The sequence below is a fragment of the Phasianus colchicus genome, chromosome 2 (assembly GCF_987193195.1).
Source record: "Phasianus colchicus chromosome 2, bPhaCol1.hap1.1, whole genome shotgun sequence".
NCBI lineage: Eukaryota > Metazoa > Chordata > Aves > Galliformes > Phasianidae > Phasianus > Phasianus colchicus.
The window spans coordinates 69,733,922-69,760,551 of NC_143437.1; the positions used below are offsets into that span (position 1 = coordinate 69,733,922).

The 26,630-nt window shown below is 33.5% G+C and overlaps 1 long non-coding RNA gene across 2 annotated transcripts; it reads left to right on the forward strand.

Annotated features, from left to right (window-relative positions):
* Positions 1-577: 577 nt before the first annotated feature.
* Positions 578-26,630, forward strand: LOC149919097 (uncharacterized). 2 transcript variants are annotated; one of them, XR_016464433.1, is made up of 6 exons: positions 578-1,251; positions 10,493-10,588; positions 11,735-11,833; positions 12,185-12,316; positions 24,630-24,712; positions 26,364-26,630. It is a non-coding gene; the product is annotated as an uncharacterized LOC149919097 (long non-coding RNA). The 2 variants fall into 2 exon arrangements; XR_016464434.1 differs by lacking the exon at positions 11,735-11,833 and having other exon boundaries at positions 12,076-12,316.

Sequence of the window (26,630 nt, forward strand, 5' to 3'; positions counted from 1 at the left end):
CTGTTATTTCTATGGACAAATATGCTTTATTCTTTATTTATTTATTTATTTATTTTTAGGATTAATATGGTCTTATGTCACCAGAAGTTGAATTAAAGACCAATATTATCTAAACAAATTAAAGATTATTATTTTCAACTCAGTTACTAAGTGGAGCTGTGGTGATATCTAGTATTATCTCCTGTTGAGTAGTAAAGTCTTACTCCTGTAGGCTAATGCTGCTTAATATTTTTGTATATAAATATCAATATGCCAAAGTAATAGTTCTAAACTAATAGAGATCAGCATGCCACTTTGTCATTTGTTGCAAAAAAATTTGAAGCTGTACTGCCAAAACCATTTGCTCTTGATAGTTTCCTCATGTCTATGAGAACAAGTTTCACTGACAGGAGTCCTACTGTCCATGTATGTTTTTCTCTAGGAGGTTGATACAAAATCAGATTTCAACTATATGTCAGAAGAATCTATGATTCTAACCATTCAGGAAACAGTCTACTCACAGGTGAAAAGTTAAAAATGGTTAAATATATATATATATATATATATAACAAAATCAAATCCTGAAACACGACTCAGATTTAAAATCCCCTTCTCTACCTCTGGTAGTATAGAGAACTTTCTCCAGCAATAGCACTTCTCATTGCAAATCGCTTCCCTTCTGTGAGAATCCTTCTTTGTTTTTTGGCTCAAAGCTTGCTTCCTGAGGTATTTCTTGTGATAAGACTCTGATTGATTTGTTGAGGAGGCAAGTGATGGGTGCTACCGTGTGAAAATTGACATCCCTCTGGGAACATTTGAAAGCCCCTTCCTCCAGAGCTGCTTACCTCCGGAAGAGAGTGCTCAGGAGTGTTTACTGGCTGAAGATCTGGCCTGTGACTAAATAGCTCCAGCCTGGTATGGGAAAACTGGGGAATGGTACCATCGTGTCCTGTGAAAAACAGGATGCAGATGGGCATGCCTGCTCCCTCTTATCTGCTGGCACAGCCCGGAAGGTGGGAACAATGGAGTTTCTACTGAGATCCCAGAGCCAGAAGCTGCCACTCCAAGGAGAGCTGACTCAACCACTTTGGATTTAAGCTGTCACTCCAAAGACAGCTGACTCGACCACTTTGAAAGTATTGAAAAGGAGCCATCGTCACCATGGTCGTTGTCGTTGTCGCGGTTATTGTTGTCAACAGAACAACAACACCTGATGACCCACCGCTATGGAAGATCAATGACTGAACTACGAACCTCGCTGGATCCTTGGTGGTGACTATCTCCCTCTTGCTTCCTATAAAGACTCCTTGCTTCTTCTTTCTTACCTTTTCTATCGCCCTCCTTCCCTTCCCCATTACCCTAATTCATAATAGCGTCCGTCCTCCCCTTCACCATCTCCCTAATTAACACCAGTAATAAACTGGTCGGACCAACATTTGAACCGTTGTTTCTTAATCTCATGCCGGGGATATAGATATTAAAAGAACCTCCTCTCCCTCCTGTAAATCGGAGCGAGACACCTTCAGAGTGTCAAAAAGAATTAGATCCTTTCCCAGAGGAAGAACCTTTACAGTACTCTATTATTACAGAGTATATATGAGTATCCTATTTTTTATATATAATTATTTAGCAGCTTCACTCATTCAAACTTGTTTCCCTTAGACATTGTCAAAGTCAAGGTGATAAAGGTTAACTGAATGGAAGAAAGGATCTTAAATTAGTTGTTAAGGAGTTATGTTTTTCGTATTTACCTATACATTACTTGTGTTTTTAAAGATATGTATTTTTTAAAGTGCATAAACTATAATATTGTATATTTATATCTTCACACTTTTTATATGTACTATGTATCTATAAAAACTATGTACGTATAAAAAGAGATCAAACTGAATATAAGAAGCCTGTTTTCGTACCCTGTTGACTTAACACACACTTCACCATGAATAAGAAACTTCTTACTATACTGTATCTGAACAGATAAAACAGTATTTGCTTCCCCCTAAAATATACAGTTAAGGTGGTAAGGAAATCCTAATATTAATAAATAAATTTTTACTGGTTGTTTAAACTGCATTCTATTATAAGTTTATTTATTTATTTATTTATTTATTTATTTATTTATTTATTTATTATTTTATTTATTTATCATATTTTCTATTATTATTTATTTATTATTTATTATTATAAGTTGCAGCTCGGAAAGCAAGTGGTATTCTGGGCTCCATCAAAAGAGGAGTGGCCAGCAGGGACAGGGAGATTGGCCAGACTGGATGGGGCCCTGGGCAGCCTGGTCTAGTATTAAATGTGGAAGTTGGTAGCCCTGCCTGTGGCAGGGGGGTTGGGGATTCATGATCCTTGAGATTGCTTCCAACCTTGACCATTCTGTGATTCTGTGATGTTTCCCTTTGTTCTGAGTATAAAAACTAAATATAAATATTTACATGCTGTGATTATGTTCCTATAAAATTATTTACTTTTAAAATATTTCTTTGGATGCAGTTTTGTTATTGAAAGATCATTCTAAAATAAAAGTAATAGACTGAATTACAAGAGACCAAGGCACGGGTTAAATCTACTCCTAAAAAAGAAGACACACTGTGAATTATATGTTTTTATATGTATCTTCAATATATTTCCTTTTACACCTTGCACAACTTTAGCAAGAAAGACTTTTAGATTAATATCTTCCCTCAGACAATAATTTGAAATCAATTTCTCATATAATCTAGAATGTATCAATGTCTATACTAATGATATGGAAATAATTATAGGGCCAATTCTGTTCAACATATTTATCAATGATCTAGAATGGAATGTGTCCTTAGTTTGTTGATGACACTCATCTGGGAGGTGCTGTTGACTTTGAGAAGAGATTGGAGTTTTAGTAAAGGGATCTAGATGGGCTGGAGCATTGAGCAATCACCAACAATTTGATGTTCAGCAAGAAGTGCTGTGTTCTGCATCCTGGAAAGAGTAACGCCAGACATAGGTACAGGCTGGCAAAAAAAAAAAAACAAAGTGTTTGGAGAGCACCTCAGCAGAAAGAGCAGAAAGTGATCTAGGGGTCCTCATGACAGACTTAACCAAGGGGGCAAAAAACATTTTGGGGTGTATTATACTCAGCATAGCCAATTGATTAAATGAGCTATTTATCACAATATATTTAAAATTGCTGTGGCCTTACCTTGAATATTGGATGCATTTCTGTTTACCACAATATAAAAATATTTTTCATTATGATTCTATGAATGGAAATAAAAATTATCAATTAAAAATGAGTTTGACTTCACACCATGGTTGAATAGCACAGATCACTGTAATATTCCAGAATATTCTTTTTTAACTCCAAACCTCAATTTCCGAATGAGTTTCAGTTTTTCTGATAGCTCTGATGAAAATTCCTAGTGGTGCTTCTTCCAGAGAACCTAGAAACTCAAACTAATTACTTAGCATTTAAAAAGGTTTAAACTAAATATACAGCAGGAACAGATGCTGTATGTATTTTGTTGTAACATGTTGTGCCTATAAGGAAACATAGTTATAAAAATGCATAACATGACTTTCATTTTCCAGATGATTAGTCTGCCAGAGGACAGCAGAAAAAACTTTTTATCGTTTCTTTTATTTCTGCATACATATGAGTTTCCTTGCTTTTGGGAAAAATAGTAGAAGTATTACATTTTGTCTATAAAGAGTATCCCACTGGAATTCTTAGCAAAAGTCATCATTATGACAAGGACATGTCTGCCATTTTAAAAGCAGCTTTTTTTTTTTTTTTGTGAAACTCAGGAAAATTCAGATGATATTAAGCACTAATCACCATCTTCAAAATAGAATTACTATCATTGATATGAGAGGCCTATTCCCTTTATACTGTCCTTTAATCAGAATCATTTCCTAGACTTCTGAAGATCATAAGACATGTCAGAATTTTTTAGCAGCATGAGTAATGTGATTTTCTTGAAATATAAATGAAAACTCACCTGTTCAACAAATAAGGAGAACTTATAATCTACAGCTAAACTGACAGCAAGACAGTCTGTGGGACATTTAATGACATAAACAGGCACTGGTGGATCTACAGAACAACATATTAAAATATAGACATCTTCACTTCTGTTAATTAGCATATTTTAACAGGTGCAAGTATGAAAAAGATGTATCTTCCTGGGAAGAATGAGAAGGTTCCATTTTATAAATACTTTTAAAACATAGCCTAGAAAACTTGCCCCAAAATAAGGACCTGCAGGCATATGCATTCCAGTTGAGATGATTTAGCACCTGTGCAGACGTGTATCGGATTTTGAAAAAGACATTAGCTATAAAACCAATCATCCAGTTTCCCAATGAATTAAATATATGCTAGAGGATGCTCTAATGGCTTGTGTCAAGGGAAAAGAATCTTTAAAAAATTGAAATGTAGGCAAGAGGACAAGGATCAATGAGCAGTCCAGGATACACCGGATGATAATAGTTAAAGTATGAGGTTTTTTCACTTGAAATTATTAGGACAAAACAATCTTCAGAATATATAAAGGAGACAAAAACAGGTTATATCCTGTATCTCAAATCACGGAAATATCAATCTGACGAGATCTGATCTGAAAATAGAAATTTGGATGAGAATCTGTAAAACTTTCTTACAGGTATTAATATTTGATTACAGTAACTTCTAAATCAATAAGATACAAATGCAAAAGTGCTAGAAGATGAAAGATACAAGCAAGATTAGCTTATAACTTAACAATGAGAGATGTTACAAGTATGTGAAAATCACTGTTTTAAGCACATATTTGAAAAACTGCTAAATACTAGAGTTTATTCTTTCTGACTTTTAATAAGAGAAGGTTTAGCCCACTGCTCAGTTCTATAATATAAACTGGTAGCCTGAACTAAATACCCAAACAAAATATTTGTCACTTAAAAAAAAAAAAAACAAAAAACAACCAACCAACCAAAGAAAAAAAAAAAACAGTTTAAATCATGCCCAGAGAAAATCAGCTTACAAAATGGATCATACTGGGATTTTAAGATTGAATTAAGCTACACCATTCCCTTGTGGCTACATAGTGTTGAATGCCTTAGTGAGAAGTTCAGGTTAGGGAATCATTCTTAAGTCCCTACATGGGCAAAAATTTATGAGATTGACACCAACAGAAGACAACTCAGATAAAAGTGGACTAGATTGTGACCAGAAGATGTTTGTCTTCTGTATAAACTCGATAGTCTTTGAAGGGGCCTTACAGTCAAACTACTCTGTCTTTTTTTCACTGCTAATATTTGTAGCACGCAGATAATCCACTTAAAACTTAGTATTTTAGTTCTGTGTCTAAGCTCAGATTGGATCAAAGCATTAATTCAGTATTAAGACTGATTTTATCATAAATTGATTCAAATATTTCAGTTAGAATAAAATGTAACAAATCCTTAGAGAGGCAGTTTAATTGTTATTTTTTCAATTATCTCCATCTCATGTAAAGTGTAAATGTAAAGTGAGTTTCTATGGCTTGAGCTGAAATATTGCTCTCCTTATCTAGTAATTTTTCAGCACAGTATCCTTTTTCAGTAGGTGTCATGGAGTTAACTAGATCAAACTATGCCCATGATCGTGGAGCAGTAGGCCCCTGGACCCCCCCCCGGCCCCACAAAATGGGAAGGAAAAGAAGAACAATCAAGGAGATTGGAGCCAGGCTCAAGGAAGGAAAAAAATCAAAAAACAAAAAACAAACAAAAAAAAAAACAGTGGCAATGATCTATGGAGAAAAACTTATTTTACTAACTATGATATCGGAATGCAAGATAACACAATATAATACAATCTCATTGAAATTGAGACTAATAAATCAAATAAAATAGGACAGAGAGAGAGTTCCTGAGACCCATCAAACCTGAAAAGCTTGGTAATACCCCCTGCAAGGCAGTAAGATACTGTCCAATCAGGAAGGGCCAGATCCCATGACTTTTGCGACATACAGGGACAGGTACCCAGAATTGGAGCACTGATACTTTAACTCCCAGTACACTACATGATGTTTTCGGTGGAATACCGAAAACCAAAAATCACAAAACCGTGACAGTAAGGAGAGCAGGAGGTGGATGAGTACCATGTGAGTCATAACTGATTGTGCAGAATTTTAGTGGATTTTAGTGAAGAGGAAGTCCTCTCATCAGTTGATGAGAAATACTCACTGAAAATTGTAGAGAAAAAGAATGGAGAAATTTATTGGTAAGTGTATGAAAACATCCCATACAAAATATATTACATAGTTATCATTTGCATATTATAGAATATAATTTATGTATTCCATATATTATATATATGTAATATGTCACATGCTATACATAATGTTGTTTAATAAATAGTACAATATATTTTATTAATTACAATTATTAATAAATTATTAATGTATTGGTACATATTGGTATATTCATAATTATATATTATTATATGATTTGTACATGCGGAATATGGATTACCTATTATTTATCTATTATCTATTTTAAGAAATGTTTATTTATATATTTATATACATATATGCATAACTGAGTTTCCACAACTGAATCTCTCCAGGAACAAGTAAGGTTATTAACAGTTACAGAAAGGAAGTTATAAAGGAATTAAAAATGTTGAAGTTACATAAAAGCTGTATTTTTGAAGTATTACAAGTAAATAAAATTAGTTACCAATTTTTGCAAAAGGACAGATCTAATATAATAGTGATGAAAAATATCATATTTTATAAAAATGAATACTTTTTCTCCATGGTTTAAAATCATATAATGGAGTTCACTAAAGAGCAAATCTAAACAAAATCAACTCAGGCAATGAATATTTTGGATCATGAGTCCTTGAATACTTCAAGAGGACCCTCAGTTCCTCCATAAAAGGCTGATGACTGAATGATTTCTGAGAAACAGGTTTCAGAACTAGGCCTACCCCTAAACATTTATAGTAGGATAATTCTTCCGTTCTTAAGTTGTTTTAAGTATACTAGCATATTGTGTTGCTTTAATAATCTTTATTCTATGAGATAAGTTCAATATTTGGTTAGTTTTACTGGATAGTTTTGCAAACTTGAAAATAAAACTGCTCCATCGCTTCAAAAGAACTGGAGCAAGAGTTAATTACTCTCAGACTTCACTCTATATTCTGTAATACAAAGACAGGTATGGGGTAAACTGTTTATTACTTAGGAAATTTAATTTTAGAATAAGTATGCTTATCCTGAACTTTTCACTCAGAAGATGCATCCAAATTTCTGAAGATATTCATCTTGTTTGGAGTCCTCTTATGTAATTTCAGTTGATGCATTCAAATGTAGCAGAAAAATAATTGCTTTTAGGAGTAATGCACAAACGACAAATAGCACAGCATATTTTAATTAAAGCACTTGATTTATTCTGGTCAGAATTTAGAATAAAACAGCACTTATTTTCTGAAAGTGTGAAGTGAAACTATCTATTTTATTCAAATTATAAGTGTTTCATATACTGCAAGAAATGACAATGATCTAACTACATAAACATCCTTGAGAGTGAACATGAAAAAAATGTTATTTTTTTATGAAGTTGATAATATTACTATTGAATAAACTGAATAAATTGAATAAATATACTTTGCATTGGTGTATGTGCTACACCTGCTTCTCAGGGCTCAGATGTATCATTCTTGGGATTGTACATATCCTTCAGTGATATTCTAGAGTCCACAAGTGAAGAGTCACACTGAAAGCTAATAAATCAGCTTTCTTCAGCATTTCCCAATCTGCTTACCTGCATCATTCTAATCTATAAGGGTTCTCTGATTAATTTTAAAGGGACATTTAAACACCACCTCCAGGAGTGATAAGTACTTTGACCAGTGTGCAACATGTAGGCTTCTCTCTCTTGCATTCCTCTGTCTAGAGAAGCGTGTTTATCATAAAGCATCTCTCATTTGCATAAAATGGCATTTTAAGCATATATACTGGTAGTTTTGTAAATGTAATGTGATCTTATGTGAACATTACACAAAACTTGATGAAAACTTTGGGTTAGAAGGCCATAAACCTTAGCCTTGCTTGACTTACTTGCTAAAGAAAATATTGGCAACACAGACTGCAATCTTCCTTTAGCATGCCAATCTCCTGGCAGGAGCTTCTAGAAACAATCAAAGTAAATTAGCAGTATTCTTTCACTACTTTATATTCTGAGCAAGCAGCAAATAATAGTAATAATTTTATAAAAGAATATTAAATAAAGTGTTAAACATGAACCATAAAAGTACACATTTCTATTAATATTATTTTGTCCTTTATTTAAGAAATTTAGATTTGTTATCAGTTACTTGAAAAATCTTGGTATTATCCATTGATTATACAGAATAATTTTATATTATCATATATATTTATATCTCATATACTAATATGCATTGTATAAGAGATTGTGCATCATATAATACAATACAGTTATATATTGTATAATATAAAATATTTCATATCTAATAATATAGTATTATATAATATTAAATTATTCTGCCTTTTCCACCCATAATTTCAGTGGATTTGTTAATTCACAACTCACCAAACTGCAAATTAAATGCATCAAAACAGTCATACCTGCTCTAAAAGATGTAAAGAAATACCAAAAATTCAGCAAACAAAGAAATTAGTAAACATATAAATAAAGGCAAGGCTAAAATCAAACTCATAAGTGCAAATATGTTGAATGCACAAATAGGAAGAAGATACGTGCATAATTCATAGTGAGAAAAATATGGAATGGATGAAAGAGCCAAAAGCATTCAACGGATTTTGACACCTGTAAGCTATACTTCATGGCTAACTGAAATGCAGACACTTAGCAGCAGGACATAAATCTCCCAGTTAGAGGAAATGTTCCATGGAGCTCTAGAGAGATCAATAGTTGAACCAGGTTACATACTACTGCTGATTTACACAACTCAGACAGAGAGACCAACTACAAAACTGATCATTTGTTCATGGTAGAATAAAGTAACCAGCAAGTTGAACTCTGAAAAAATTGGATTGCTAATAAATAAGACATGAATCTTGGGAATCGGCACTATACATTTAGGGTTTATGACTTGAATTTAATAGCCTACTCCTCTCTAAATATTCCAGACAATATGAAATAATGGATGGACTAAAAAAGTCAAGCACTGTTTTCAACTATGCACCCAACTATATGAACACAGTGGTGATCCAAATAATAACCAAAAAAGAAAACCAAATAAATGTAATTACACTCACTAGATTCATTTTCTGCATTTCTTCTTCTCATCCATTTTCACTATACCTTTTGTGTGTCTGTGTGTGTGTGTATTAAATGAAATAATTTTGGCAAAATATTAAACCGAGAGTTTTCTCAGAAATATATTGTTTAGTGTAAATATTTGCTTCCCAATTCTGTAACACAGCAAAAGTACTAACACAAATTTATCATTTAATAACATTTCCTGGAACCACTCAGATATTATAACACAGCTGATTCACACTCAGGATCGAACAATTATAATGATTGTAAGTCATATATAGAGAGAATTTTGTATGTAGTTTAATTATATGAAAAGTGAGAATGAAAAGCATTTTTGAAAGAAAGATGGAAGATAAAAATAAAAAACAATAGAAACCTGATAGAACTAAAAACTAGCTTCAGAGAAATGTCTTCACTTGAGCATCAGTTACATAAACAACTGTAATTCTCCCTTTCCTGAATATTATTTTAAGTGAAAATGGAAAATCAATAAAATAGCTGCCTCTTGGCAATGTGAGCCACAAACTACATACCTTTCATTTTATCTGGGGAGGAGTCAAATGAATACCATCCTCTGACCAGAAGCAAAAAGTTAGTGCAAAACTAGTGAAAATACAGGTCAATCAGATCTGCAAATCTGTAATTGAGAGAGGACATTAATATTTACAGTACAGACTTTCAATTACATTGCCAAACTATGAAATCATATTCTCTGTCTGGCATTTAGACACCATTATAATATTTGAAACTTCAGGGACATTATGAAGTTGAACCTAATCACTTTGCTAATACCGTTTGTCATGGTTTTGTGATTTTTAGTTTTCGGTATTCCACATCATAACATCATGTGGGGCACTGGGAGTTTAACTGTTAATGCTCAAGCTCTGGGTACCTGCCTGAAGAGAAGAAGAACTACATTCCCCAGGGGACTTTGCGGTCACAGAGAGTCTCGAGATATAACCCCTGGCAAGGTCACCTGATGTGCTCTTCTTCACCCGCTTTTCGTTGGCGCTCCTCTCTTTTCTCCCTGCTGCTCAACTGGACTGCACATCTCACCTCAGCGTTGTGGTGAGGCCTATCCACCTTTCGGACATTCTCTCTCTCTTTATATTTGATTTATTAGCTTCAATTTTAATTATACTGTATTATAGTGTGTTACCTTGCATTCCGATAATATATTTAGTAAATTAGTTTGTTTCTCCTCAGATCGTTGCCGCTGTTTCTAATTATTTTGGGGTCCCCTGTTCCCTTTTTCCAGAGGCGCAGATCTGTGGATCCCTCCGCCCTGCTAGTCATGGAACTGGGCCGAACCAGCCTGTAAACCGTTGACACCGTTGAATCATTAAATTTAAAGGTACAAAAATACTTAGCTTACATTGACCTTGGATATATTAGAAACATTAAAACACCAGCTGTTTATGCATATAACTAATGGTGGAGAATGGGAGAGGGGAGAGAGAGGGCTTTCTTCCTAATAAAAACTGTGGTAAGGTAGGCAGTCAGTGCCTTAGCCTTTTCACTGTCCTGTGTAACCAGGTACCCTGTTTCAGTCAGCAGTGGGCCTGCATTTTCCTTACATTTTTGCAAGTAAATTTTAACTATATTCATAACACTTTTCTAAATTACTTCAGTTATATAGACTTTTAAAATATCAACAGTAGTTTTAGTTTAATATGAATTGCTTTCTTTTGCCCAGAACAAGATTTTAAAAGTATAATTCAGCTATTAAAATAACTGTACATTCTCAGTAGTCCTTTAGGCTTAATTCAATATCATTCTTTACATTAAAAATAATGTCCTAATATCCTACAGAAATGATAAATTAAATATGTCCAAATAATGTACAAAGTTTGAATTCACTTAAAAACTACCAGTATACAAAAATCAGGAGAGATTAATTTTATTAATCTTGAACTTATTTCATTAATTTTCAGTTTCTCACCAATGCAGTCTAGTACCCTCTAGGACTACTTGTGTAAAGGTGTCTTTACCCTCTCAAGTAGGAGGCTTCAGTGATGCCTCATCTGCCCCTCTCATTCAGGTCTTCTTCTGGCTGCAGCAGATTAATACCCCATAATTCGCAGATTATTCTTAATTCTTGACTAGACCTTGAGATTCAGAAACAGCACACCGTTGATTATGAATTTCATAGTAGTACTCTTACACAAGATATAGTGAAGTCACTGAAAAAAACATCTGTCATGTTTTCACTGCACTTACAAATAAAATTCAGTTCTCAACTAACTGAATAGTTTTCAGAAGGAAGAAAGGCTGGCACAGCAAATTTCATACGCAGTAGAACAATAAATAACTTGTAATTGCAGAAAGAAAACTGCACAACTTTCTGTAGCTTGCTGCAAAGCAAAATCAAGACTGCGATTTATATAGAATGATTCCCTTTACAAACAAATGTTCTTCATGTCTCTTCCTGCATGGACAGTAGAAAGGAAACCTACCTGACTGAAATGGAAAGAATTGTTTCTAAAGACTTATCTTACAGGGTTTGCTGACTCAGCAACACCTAGGAAAAAAGGAGCAGGCATCTACACTGCCTACTGTGAAGTTCACTAGAGAAATAAATGAAATGCATGTCTTTTCAGTAAGTAGTGAATATATAAAATGCTAACTTGCAAATAAAAAATCAGTACTTTGGGGAAAGACCTTTCATCCACAATGAATATTATTTTAAATTGGAAGTGCTTTGGTATGAGATTTGTTTTTTTAAACCTTTATTTTTTTTTTTTCTGTCTAAAGCACCACTGGCATATGATTTATTTTAATATTAATCATGCTATTTGACTTTTTTTTTTTTTTTTTTTTTTTTTTTTTACTATTTGTAAGGGAACTGTTATGTTGCAGCCTGAATTGACGATTGAGTGTTTTGTGAAAGGAGTGGCTGGCCCAGGAAGCACCAATGCAAACAATTTACCTTTTCTTCCCACATGACCAGACGAGGTGAACTTTGTGTCCTCACATCCCTGGATTCATTTAATGGTTTACCTCTAACTGGAGGGTGTTTCCTGGATGAAAGCTACTTTCTGAGAAGGAAATTTCTATAGCTGGAGAGACTGTCACCAGTTGGGTGAGTCAACTTTTTCCTTTATTCATGTTACTAATGATACTTCACCTGGCTGCTGAACAAGAAATTTAGATGCTAGGAAATCATGATTAATTATATACTGAAGTGTATTACTTTCAAAAAGAGAAAAAAAAGTTTGTGGGGGATTTTATGGAAAGGAAGTAAGTAGCTCCTGGTTTTTTATTTCCATTTTGATTAAGAAACAAATGGACCTTTTAGGGAATTCAGCTGTAAGTGTGATTAATAGATAAGATGGATATGTTAATGAAGTAAGTGTTATGACTAACAAGCACTTATAGGTCATGGAACATACTTATGTTTAGGTATTCTGTAATAACAAATAACAGGAAAGCAAGAAAGGTTTTCTTTACGAATTATGCAGCCAATGTCAGTCTGCAAGTTGTAATCCTCAGTTTTATCTTAAATTAAAAAACAAACCAAAAAAAAACAAAAACAAAAAAAAAACCACTAATATAAGTAGTTCCTCATTGTCTTTATTTCACTAAATCAATTTATTTATGTGAAAGAATAAATGTATGTCCTAAAACTTGTTATTATATTATTTTTATATTTGTCTGAGAGTGCTGACAATGCATTTGATTCAATTAATGACAATAAATTCTCTACTGTTATAAGACCTAGATTGTAATAATTGTACAAATAAAGATGGAATGATCTGCAGTCAACAAAAATTAAAGTCAATTGAAAGTATAGTGTTTTTTCTCTATTCACGAATTTAATGGTAGGAATAAGAGTATGGCAAGGTATTAGGACCTTAAGACAGAATATAACTAAATAAGTAATTGGAGATAAGTAAATCATGTGGCCAAGGCTATGTAGTATAATCAAGTGCTGGTTGTAAGCCCCAGCTGTTGAAATACTAAAACATACCAAGTTTTAGGGTTTTCCAAGCTTTGTATGGGTTGTTTGAGCTTGAAAATATTTTAGCATGTTTTTGCATGAATTTGCAAAATTATCCTGCTGTGGTGTCAATTTGCTTTATTATGAGATGGCTCTTGTCTCGATTGTGGTAGTGTTTATGGAAGAATAGTGATGTCTACAACTTGACTTGTGATGCTCAGCTTTTTTACAGACATTTTTATGCAACTTCAAGTTTTCCTTATTTCTTTTGCAATTCATGGTTATAAAAAAATAAAATATATATTAATAACAACAACAACAATAATAATAATAACAGGAATAAGGAATTCAGTCAATTGGTTGTATTCAGTAAGAAAACATAATGATCAAAACTAGAGAATAATTAAACAGTAGAAATGCAGTGGTCTATCTTTGTTTTGATAATATCAGTCGAATTGGGTATTTAGGAATAGTATGTGAGGCAGGTGGTTATCTGTTGTCCCTCACAGTCACTGGATAAAGGTGTTTAGAGGATATCAAATAGTTAAAATATAGATACATGGTCCTGCAGTCCACAAATTTGTATAAACTTTTTTTCAGCCATCTGATACTAGCTGTCTTCAGACCTCTCTGTGGCAAAAGATTTCAGAAATTCATTATATGCTGTATAAATATATATATATATGTTTCTTTCTAAAGCAGTCTCCTACTATCCCCAGTGAAAGACTAGTATTATTATTATTTCAGAATTCAATAAATAATTTAAAAAATAATAATTTCAATAAATAATTAATTGAGGACTGCCGCAATGTATAGAGTTTAAGCAGTATGTAGAATCTCCTAAAGCAAATTTCTGACAGATCTAACAAGAGAAAGGATCAGTTTGAAAATAGAAATCAGACTTCTGAAGATAGTTTGGAATGATGGCCTCAGAGAGATGTTAAAACTGAATTTTAATGTCCTAAGTGTATTTCACTATTCTTATGAGAAATATATAATTCTGGTTACTATTAAATTTGAGAGAAATATTTACCATCCAGAAAAACGACAAAATGAAAAATATATTATGAAAAAAAAACCATGCAAAATTGAAAATTAAGAGAGAGAGGGGATAAAATGAAGATAAAAAGGAAGATGAAGAAAGAAATAAGGAAGAAGGAAATAAATGTCTGGCCTACACCAACAGATGGTTTTAGATAATCTAAAGGAATTGAAAAGGGAGCAGGATACTGTATTTCATTTTAATAGGAGGAAAACATACTTAAAATTATTTTAGTTAAGAGTGTAAACAAGTAATTGATCTGGATATAATCTGGTTTGCAAAGGAGAGGCACCTTCAATTTTATGTGCAAGGTAGATTTTCCGTCTATAAAATAATGTCAAAAAATTACAGTTGATAGTTTTGACTCTAAATTTGCACTTGCTACAAAAGAAGTGTACTTACAGACAACAAGAAAGGATCAGAAGTATCTGAGTTAAATATAAATTGAAAATGTAAGGTGCTTAAAGATAAAACGATCATTTTATAAAATCACTACAACTCTGATATAATGGTTTAAAAACACACCAGTATTTTTCTGTTTCAGTTTTATGTTAACTTTGTTTTTGTGGAATATTTGGTGTGTCAGGCCACTGATGTCAACGGTTTATGGCCTGGTTCGGCCCAGTTCCGTGACTGGTGAGGCGGAGGGATCCGCGGATCCGCGCCTCCAGAAAAGGGAAACAGGGTATCTAAAATAATTGAAAACAGAGGCAATGATCTGAGGTGAAACAAACTAATTTACTAAATATAGTATCAGCAAAATATAATGAGAGAGAGAAAGTGTGTGTGAAAGGTGGATAGGCCTCACCACAACGCTGAGGTGAGAAATGCAGTTCAGTTGATCTGATGAAGAAAAGCAGACGGAGAAGAGAAGAGCAGACGGAGAAGCGCAGGTGAAGAAGAGCAGGCGGAGAAGAGAACATCAGGTGACCTTGCCAGGAGTTACAACTCCTCGCTGACCGCAAAGTCCCCTGGGGAATGTAGTTCTTCTTCGCCTCCAGACAGGCACCTGGAACTTGAGCATCAACATTCAATTCGCCAGTGCATTACATGATGTTATGATGTGGAATACTGATAACCAAAAATCATAAAGCCATGACAGTTGAATAGTGACAAGACACTGAAAACAGTATAGAATGACACAAGATAAAAACATTTCTTACTCCCTGTATCTGCTAATCAGTAAGAAAATAAATAACGAAACAGAAGATAGTAAAAGAAATAGTAAAAGAAATGCTATCCAAGATTATATAAACCAAACAGACTATTTGGGTGTGAACTGATGGATTACTTAGTGTGAATAACTATGAACTTATAAGAAAGAGAGGAAAAACATCTCAGTGTTCGACTGCTTTCCTAGGTAAGTACTGTAGAGCAAAACACAACAAAACAAATGAGATGGAGAAAGATTCCTCTATGTTTCCTTTTTAAAAAGAAGCATTGCCTTATGAATGGTAATGTATGCAAGTAGATGAGAAACCTATAACAAAGCCAAGGTAAAACAACTGAATGGTATTTACAGTGAATGAGTATTCAGTGAAAATACTATCAGCCTATAACAAGGACAGCAAAGAACACAAGAGAGGCAAAGGAATTTGTCTTTTTCATGTCCCCAAAAGAGTTCTCCATGGGGATGGTCACAGAGAAAAGAGAGAAAGTGGAGTGGGCAGAGTAGTAAATCAGATACACTTTGGAATAAGCTGCAATAGATCAGGCCTTAGAACAACCTATATTTAATGAGCAATAAATAAATGCTATAGGAATTTCAAAGATATCAAACTGGTAATAATATCTACTGAAATGAAATAAAACAAGTTTTAAATCTATTTGCCATTTTCGAGAAACATAAAAGTCAGCATAACTGCAAACGTGATGCCTCCTATATTATTATGTTGGCCCACTCTGGAAGAGGCAGATGTTGACTACACGGGAGTAGAAGTTGAACCTTCCCACCAACATTCCATAAATTTTGTTGCTGTTAGACAGCAGGAGAGTACTAGTCAAACTGACATCTGACATGAAGTGCGTATGAAGCAAAGATGTGTTATTTAATTCTTTTATGTAGGGAGAAAAATGGATTCACTGACATTCATTGTCACTTGTTGAACATTTATGGGTACCAAACAATGGATGTGAGCACAGTTACTTGTGAGTAGAAGTGGTGACAGTGGGACACCTCCACTGGTGTAGATTTTGACAAGCATGGCATGCAGGCTCTTGTTCTATGTTGGTAAAAATGCATAGCTAACACTGGTGACTGTGTTGAAAAATTGTGTTTTATAGATTTGCTCTACCAAATATTGTCATTGTGCTCTTTGTATCTGTTGTAGTTTCCATGGAAATAAATATGAGGCATTACTTTTGGAACTAACCTCAGATTTATAATTATTTTAATTTTAAAAACTACCATAGCTCCTTGTAAATACTTTTTATACATAGCAATTAATCACTTACTGAATGATATGAGTTTTGCGGTTCCCTCAATAGAAGTAAAGTACAAGTTGAAATGTCCTTGGCTCTGCTCAGCAACAACTAGACCATCAATGTGTTATCAATATTATATTTTTCCTAAAGCCAAAACATTGCATCATACCAGACACTATGAAAGAAAAATTACCTTTGTCTCAGCCAATACCAGGACAAAAGTCTGTGGTAAAATGATATAATCTTAGGAACACTACTCTCAAGATTCGTGCAAAAAACATTCAAATTAAAAAAAAAAAATCAAAGAAATCACGATGAACTACTGCTGTAGAGGACTCTACAGCACCTGTCTGGAAAACTATTGTGAAGAAACATAGACAGTTACTCCAAACATTCACATGAGATTTACATTAGAATTGTGAATTTTCAGACAAATCAAAGAGAGCCATAATATCATCATGCAAGCAAATCACCCAGCAGGAGAGGATTTTAACAAAATATTCTATTTTCAACTTCTTTGAAGTCTCTTTATCAACAAAGAAAAATAACACACACAAAAAAAGTAACTAGTAAAACTTAGCTAAGAGAGCAGCATGGCTAGAACAACCATGACTAGTAATGACAATATAGTTCAGTCTCTTAAAGCTTCAGATGGATTTAGTTTTCTGAAGGTTTTTGAACCATCAGTGAAGTGACTCAAAACATTGTATTTGTAATGAACTTGGTCTTTCAAAATCCCCTCAGATAGATATCTTCACTACATTACTTTTTTATAGAATAAATGTTATTAGATAAGTTTAATGAGTTTTATGCCAAAACTTATCTAAGCATTACTTATGCCTTTAACTAGAGTATTGAATGATATTTGTTCTCTCAGAGCGTGACTACAAAGGGTTAGAATGACAGCAGACAATTTCATACTTACAGCTCAGTCTTTTAATCAGTCGTATTTCAGAGCTGTATTGTTAAAATGAAATTTTCTGCGTTTTTAAAACATCACAAATGCATATGCAGATATAATTGCTTGCACAGCTAATAGACTGTTTTAGTATCTTCTCTGTGGAGTGCTTTCTTGTTAACTTAGCCAGCACAATCCTGTCAAAGTGTAATGCTTCAGATGTAGCATATAATTTTAATCTAATGCACAGTACTTCTGATATTTCAAACATTATGATATGTGCACTGAGACAGAAATGTGTAGTTTGCTCAATAAGCCTTACACATACTGTATTCAAAACGACTTGATCTTTTAAATGATTTTGAGATTAAAGGCAAAAGTTATTTGATTGTGGGTTTTTTGTTTGTGTGTGTGTCATTTTTTTTTCTTCTGGGTGGTTTTTTTGTTTGTTTTTAGTTAGTTGGATATAGTATGTTTTGAGGGGGAGGTTGATGTGTTTTCTATCTGGTTTTTATTTCATTCTGCTTTATTTTATTGTGTTTTTTTTTTTTTTGCTTTTGTTTTTGTTTTTGTTTTTTTTTCTAAATTTGGCTAAGTAAAAGCCTGGGTGAGAAAATTCAGCAATACTCAGCTGAGGAAAATATGTGTTTATTCTGCTGGCAGTCAGTGTTAAAACTGAGTTTTTGAGAGATGGCTTTTTCTCTCTTGTGCTTTATAAAATATCCACTTAATTAGCCATTAATCTTAATCTCATGATTAAACATCATGATTTTTGATTATGACCTCAGACTTGTCATTAAATTGTCAAATGCATTCACAGAAAGAATCATTTGCATTATTCTCATGCTGAATATTGAAATCTTCAAAGAGTTACAATTTTATATTAATTTTCTGCCTTTACAGAGAAGCTGTAATCTCCTTTGTCTTTCTGATTAAAAGGCCATACCTTTGGAAACCTAGCAGAGATAACAGGCATACCTCGTATCAGAAAAATGTTTAAGAATCCAGGAACTTATACCTGACTAGAGTATTAATGTCTTGTTCTGAATTCCTATCTTATAGACAGATAAATGGACTATATTTCACGGTTTTTGCATAAACTATATAAAATGAACTCAGTGGGATTGAAAACTGTTTCCCAGTTAGCTTTTATCATCCCACTTATGCTTTGCAGCTGATTGTACAGATATAAGGAATGTATGCAGCATGATGGCTACAGCATCCCTGACAGCTCTTAGTTTTCCCTTTCTCCGAGGTACAGTCTCTTGTATTGATGATGTACAGTAAGCAAGTCAAAATCTAACACACATGGACCAAACTTATTATGTTTTCCGCCTTTTGCTTCTTGACAGTTTAATCTGTTCTGGAGGGACTATAAAATCCAATTATCATTTGCATTGCCAAAGAGTATCTATGCTGGTCATTTGCCCAGCCTTGCAGAGATAAATTAATGCAATTAATGAAATAGGTCTGCACTGGACAGCTTGTGTAGAAATAAATATAAGTTAGGTCACTCTGTGCTCATGGGTGTATTTATATGGACAGTAAAATACAAGACATTTCTTCTCAGTCTAATGACATAATCAGTATGGTGAAAATTATCTTTTAGGCCATATTTCTCTGAACACATTTTGAAATCACTCGCAAACACAGCTTTCAGATCCAAGAGGAAAAATATCTTTTTCACACGTTTTCAAAATTTACTTTTGTTTTCTAATGGTTGAGAATGAGACAAAATGTTTCAAAATACTTTACTATCATGTTTCTCAACCTGTGGTCCAAGGAAGAAGCATATTAAACAATTATTACTTACTCAAACATATTTTAATCATATATTCTCTGTAAGATGGGAGGAAGCAAACTAAGAGGAAAAAGATAACAGCTAACTGCTATGAACACGCAACTCAAAAATTTTAAGGAATGTGAAATTGAACATAACTGTTGAAATTCTGTGTGTGATAGCACAACTTCAGCAATGGATTTATTATTTTTCTATGAAACAAAGAGCTGTTTCTTTTCAATTTGGGAATAAGAGCTCCAGGGGATGTAAAAATACTAATGCTATTTTATTAAATAGTGCCTAAATTTAAATATTTTTCCTTCAACTGTCATATTTTATATTTTGTACTGTACAGGATATTCAAACTGATAAGTTGAAGAAAAACATGGCATATTTGATTCAATAAATACTGAAATTGAACTGTACCCGAATGCCTCTTTGCAGAAGAAAGGGTCCCTTTCACAGAAATTCAGATCTGCTCAAGGAAATTCATTGGTAAATGATTAAATATAACATCTGGTGTATTTAATGCATCAGTTTTTTAATCCTGTTCCTTTGGAGCAAGACTGTGGTGTAGAATATCCAGCTCATACCAGCAATGGCATTTGCGAATGCATGGAACTATCAACATGTAAATTGAATTCAACATTTTTCTGATAAAAATATACAGTTGCAGATATATAACTCTTTTACCTCATCAGGTAGTTATATATGGTATTAAAAAATAATTTTTGCACAGGGGTAGTTTTGTTCATTATTTTTGACTTTTACACTTAAGTCATTATCATAATTTAAATGTAGTTTTTGTACATGCAGTATAGGCATTGAAGCTCAGTTTTCTTCCAACTGGGCTGTAAGATACACTTTAAGACCAGACTATGTTTAGATAGTTTCAGCATATGTAAAATCACATTGAATAATGCCAATTATCTCTTGGAAGTTTCTCAAGTACTTTGATGCATTCTATTGCTCTATATTTTCCTTCCTCATCAAAGTCACAGTGAACTCCCATCAGAGGCATTATAAGATTATATCCTTGGGGTTATGATTTATTCTTAAGTAGTCTGACTAAAACTTAATTTTCTCCTTCTTCTACGCCACTATTATTCAGCGGGGATTCAGAAACACAAAGTCTCACTGGCTTAAATTCAAAAGGAATTTAGAAACGAAAGTGTCTGAATACTTAACTTTTAAACACTGGTCCCAGGGATGGATCCATAATGCTAATCTCCCTGTATGATATGTTTAAAACATTAAGCACTTTAAAATAGTATCCAGAAAAATAGAAGAGGAATCCATGCAAAGTGCATTTAATTTGTTCTTCTCTGTTTTGAAAAGATATTTTCATTTGCCATGTTCTTGTAGGACTGGTCTAACACCCTTGTTCTGGATGCAAGCACAAACTCAACAGATAAGCATTGAAAATTATAGAGTGGATCTAATATCACTCAGCCATAAGGAGTAGCCTGCTAGATTTTAGTCTTAGGACAAGAGCTTTCAAGGAAGAAGTGAGGAAGACTCAAAGCTATACTTTCCAGTTTTTCTGATCTTTATTCGTTGATTTTCATTTTGCATGTAGATACTTTCGTTATGTTTAGGCAAGTAAGAAGTATGGACTAAGACTGATATTGCTACAACTAAACTATCATCCATCCCTCAGTCTGAAGGTTGAACTTCAACCATACTGCATGGCAAGCGTACTCTTTGCTCTTCTCCAAAACCTCTTTCTTTGCTCTCCTCCAACCTTGCAAAGGCTTGCTTGTGTGTTACTTGTCATGAAATAAAAATTCCAAGGAACATGTTAATGATTAAACAGTCGTGTACTCAATTCCATGCTGTGCTCACTTTTGGTTTACTAATATAATAATTGTAGGATTGGGTGAAAATTCATTGCCTCCAGATTCTCAGAGAAAGAATTGCTATTACTCAGCTTAGTGGGCAAAGGATGTTTCTGATTCTCACTCTTGCATGGCAAGTTTATTCCCCTACAATTATGTGATGGATCTGGGGGCTAGGGGTGTGAAGACCCTTATCTAGCAAATAGATATTGATTTCCTCTATTTAAAAAGAGGAAGAAATAATCATAATTTTTCTCAAATTTCTGATGAACAATTTAACAAAAAGAAATCAGATCTTTTCACCCTGAAGAGATGATTCAAGGGGAATCTCATCACAATATTTCAATATTTAAAGGTTGAATACAAAGATTATAAATTCTGTCTTCACAAGTACCTACATGGAGAAAGCAAGTGGCAATTTGTGCAAGTTGTGAAGAGAGAGGTTTCATCTTTGTGTAACGAAAAAACGATTTTCAATTAGAACCATCCATCACCAACGTAACCTCCGAAGGGATGTGGTAGAATCTCCATTACTGGTGATTTTCAGGATGTGAATGTATGAGGTGCTAGATAATCTAATTTAGGCACAGTTTCCCATAAAATATTGGTCTTGGTGGTCTTTTGAGTTCCCTTCCAATCTGGTCTCTTTTATGAATCTACAGTGATGAAAAGGGAAATCTCAAAGCATATATTAGTAAAGACTGATGAGAAATAAGCTGTGGAACACTGAGTTTATGAATCCTAATAAAACATGGGCAAGGGAAGTCAATCAAGCTATACATTTAAAACTTATTTTTACCCATATGCAAAGGAAGATCAGTGCAGCAGATAGTTTTTCAGGATCACAGTTTTGAGCTAACATATTTTCTAGTTGTCATAACTTTATATTCTTTAATAAATTACATGCATTCAGGTTATTACAGTAAGGTTCACTTTCTCTATTTCAGTCTGAGTTGAACTTAAATTAGACATATAAGAATATGTCTAATTTAAGAAACGGATAAATATGCATATATCTTTGTGCTCTGATGTCATGATGGACCTGAGGCCCTCATAAAGCATTTAAGAAATTCACATAAGCAAATAATAAGAATCAAAATAGGACTCCCCTAGTTTTCTTGCAACCTGTGATACTCTAGTTTTATGGCAGCTACACACTTCAAAGCATAGCAAGGGAAAGCAAGCATGGATAACGTGGAAAAAATGGACTGCACTCTAAATGGTTGCATGATTCATAGTCTGAGAAACATACAAAAAAGCATGTATAAAAAAGGAAATAAAACATAAAGATTGCTGGAAGCTGCTGGTGGATAACTGAAATATTATGTATGTTGTAAAAATCTTACTTAATAGTTACAAAAACACTGTGATTAGGGAGTAATTCTAATGAAACCATGCACATAATTTATATTTATGACCTTAGTAAGAACTGGCTCTATTAACTTGAGTACAGATGGTCAGATATTTCCCAGGACAATATTTTCATTAAAGAATCTTTCACTGAGGCTGAATGTTTTGTTTGACTCATCTCTGATTTGACCACGTTTGTCAAATCATCCTGTCCTACCTGGCTGCTTTAGAGCAATCAATTTATTGCTGCCATGTTTTGGCAGGTCTTGTATTGATTGACAAAGACTACATCCAAAAGAAAGCCTGAAAGCTTTGCTCATCAGAAGCTAGAGCGAGTTCATGTAACTGTTTTTTTCTGGATCAGTCCACATAATGGATATGCTCTTACAACCACTGACCCTGGAAGCTGTTCACTATGGCATTTCCAGTTTGGAATAAGTTGCCTACTAATTGACAAATTATCAAGTTCCCGTGACTTGAGGTCTGCATTGCAAGGCTGATGGCCTTAAACTGCTCGTCTGAGAGCCTGGAAGCCACAGTGTGGCAAAGCTTGAAGAGGCTCAGGTAATCTCACAGAGATTGTAGTCCCCATGCAGAAAAGCTAGCACCTAAAACCCCTATATGGATTTCTCCAGCCTGCTTTCTAAAGATGATGTACATGGTGGGACATCCTCAAGACATAACTCCAGAGCTGCTCAAGAGTGTTGTTTTTCAACATCTCCTACCTACCTACATCAACTAGCTCCTAAGGCTCATATACAATTCATGGTAAATATTTATGTGTATATATACATATTGTTTACGTATCCATGTGTGCGCATATGTATGAATTCTGGGAATCAAGTCATTTAGAGGGATCTAATTACAAGAGCACATCAAAAGGACAGTCTCCGCAGAATATCATACTTAGGGGCGCACCTCATGAATGTAGTAAATATATATATTATACATATAATAAATACATATAATATATATTATTTTATATTATATATAAAAATATATGTATAAGATATATATTATATATATTATATAATTTACTTCCTTCCATGATGTCACACTATTTTATTGTTTATGAATCCAGTGTATATTATGTTAACACTGGATTCAGTGTTAACAGAAACAAATAATTACACCCAATAACAATAGTGCAACAGTATTATAGCTTGACAAACTGATTTTTCAGGGTTTACTGACAAATTTAGCTCATGATTTTTACCCAAACCATTCAGTCTGTTCCAGATCAAAATAAGAAAATGAGTATTTTTGGATCCTAAGTGTATTGAATAAATTTTATGCCACTTTTACTACTTTTTTTTTCCCCTAGAGATCTTTTCTTTCTTCTGCTACTTAAGAAACTTCCAAAAGTCTGGGAGAACAGTTTTAAGAATTGTGTAGAAATTATGCAGTTCTATTTTGAATGTTTAAAATGAAATATCTAAAAAAAAAAAAAGAAAAAAGAAAAAAAAGTGTGCTCTAAGAATTCTCAAATGGGGAAATCTGAAATCACTTGTTTAAATCTGAATTTCTGAAGTTTTTTCAGGTTCTTTTTTTCCCAAGACTTCTATTGCATTTGTGACAAAAAAATACACAAACCTAGTTACATGTAAGTTTCAGTGATAACACAAGTTAAAGTAATATAAGGTAATGCAGCAAGTCAGTGTCAGGCCAAAAACTGAACATCTTTTATTTGATCTAGATAAAAGATCACTCTGAAATGTACCAAAACAGAAGTGAAAAGGCAACAGAACTTATACAGCATCCTCAGTAATCTTTTAGAAGGATGACATCATGGAAAATAAACAATATTGGCTTATAATCAGAAATTGTAAAAGAAAAGTTCAGGTGTACCTGACCTACAGTAACAGAGAATAAAATTCAAAAGAGACTCTGCTTAGATATCAGCAGTTATATATAAATTTAGCTTCAGATCTGAAGTTGGAATCAAAAGATCTAAAATAAAATATCAAAACTTTAGCAGCTCACTAAAATTTTCTTCCATCAATTGCTGTCTCAGTGGTGAATTTTCTTCCATCAATTCCTGTCTCAGTTGGTTTTGATCTCATGCCACTTCAGAGACAGATGCCCAAAGAACAATACAGACTATTTTACTGTTTTCATTTTAGGAAAACTGAAGGAAGACCACACGCTGGGCAGAAGAGCATGAAGATTTCTTGATGATATTCCATTAAAGTGAGCTGACAGCAAGGTTAGAAGATAACTGGGAAAACCTTGCAGGGATAATATCTAGGAAAGAAAAAATGGGTTTGATATTTTCCAGGTTAAAATTTTCACAGTATCAAAAAGGAAGTCAAGTCTTTCTGCTTAAAGGCAGCTCAGCCACTTCTTGGATAATTAGCTCATTCTGGACTGTGGAAATCATTGTCTTCCTATGGTGAACATGACATATAGAGTTCTAAAATTGCACTAAGTATTGTACAAAATATTGCTGTAAGCATACTATATCTTCCTTTTTTTTTTCCTCTTCTATTATTGAAAGATTCATTTAACTGTTAAAACTTATTCCTTTTTTTTTTTTTTTTTAATACTCTGTCATATCCTCATTAACATCTCATTACTAAGCAGTTAGCTAAGGAAAAGGACAAAGAAGGAAAAGAAAATTAGATGCATCTCTATAGGGCATATTTTCACCTTGATGAGCAAGAATAACTCATTAGTGGGTACTCAAAGTCACACATATACTTCAAGAGAATAATGCCCTCAAGATATTTTGAAATGATTAAAATGTTAAAGTGACAATATTTGTTTTTTTACATAAAAGAGTAGTTAATCATAGATAGGAGTACATGGATTGAAAATATATTCACAAAAGAGAAAAATAATTAAGAGTTTTGGAATTCCTTTTTTTTTTTTTTTTAGTGAGGGTGGGAGGGAGAAAATGTGAGAATAAAATAGCATTGTAATTTGAAGGGTAAAATTGTTAAATATATTCACTAATTGTTCGCAACTTCATTGCTGCTGGGACTCATTCACTTTTGGAGATAAAGAGAGGAACAAGGATTGAGAGAAATATCTGAGGTCTGATTGAATCTCAAATCAAATGCAAAAGTTATCTGACCATATAAAAACTGAGCCTTTTTGAAATTAATCAGGGTTTAGTCATGAAAGGTACAAATGCTGTAGAACAAATATGTGTTTTAGCGCTCTGCTGGAATACATTCAGAATGTTTTAACAGAGAAAATGACCTGTTCTGACCTATGATAAATTCCTGAAAGATCCAGTACTTGTGGATGAATGGCCATTGGATACATTCTGTTAAGTTGCAGTGTCCTGTCAATATACTTTTTTTTTTTTTTTTCCAAACTGCTTTTCTTGAGCAGATGCAGTTCTCTCCTGTTTTGATGGCATACATGACCATGATGCATTCTTAGTAGAATTTCATGGAATTATTTTGAAGGGTTGAATTGAAAGGGTTAACTGTCATCACACAGGAGTGTATAATGGCACCAACATCAAATACTGGTACCACTTTTTGGGTATCAGAAGTGACAGGTTAGCAGCACTGGCTTCCCTCTGCAATGATAAAGAGGATATCTAGCTGCATTTGAGTGTAGTAGCCTTTTAATATCCATGCACATTTTTAGATGCTGGTTTTGCCAAAGGTGTGCAATTAACAGAACTGCCCCTTCACAGCACAGATCCCAAGGAACATTAAAATGTCTGTGTGCAAGAGCAAGATGAGAAAATTTTCAACTTTTTAAATTATTTTTTTAATTTTACAAAAGGAATTACAAGTAACTACACCATTCACAGTGAACTAGGAAAAAAAATAAAGGCCAAATTGAAACCATCATCCTAATGTTCGTAATTTTATAACTTCTATGTTTTATGATTTCAGACAACTAAGATAAAAACCAGTGCAAAACAGACATTGAAACAATAATGAAGAACTGAGATTGGAGAATAAATGAGTCAATCAAACAGAGAAATGCTACTTTGAGCCAGAAAACCATCACTATTGAATGATGTTGTTTCAGACACTGTTTCAGCAGGCCCAACAACAAAACTTCTGCAGATTAGAACTCAGTTTTTACGTCATCAGTCAAATAACTAAATAAAATGCCATATGATGGTGGAACTCCTCCATGCCTTCACGGATTATCTT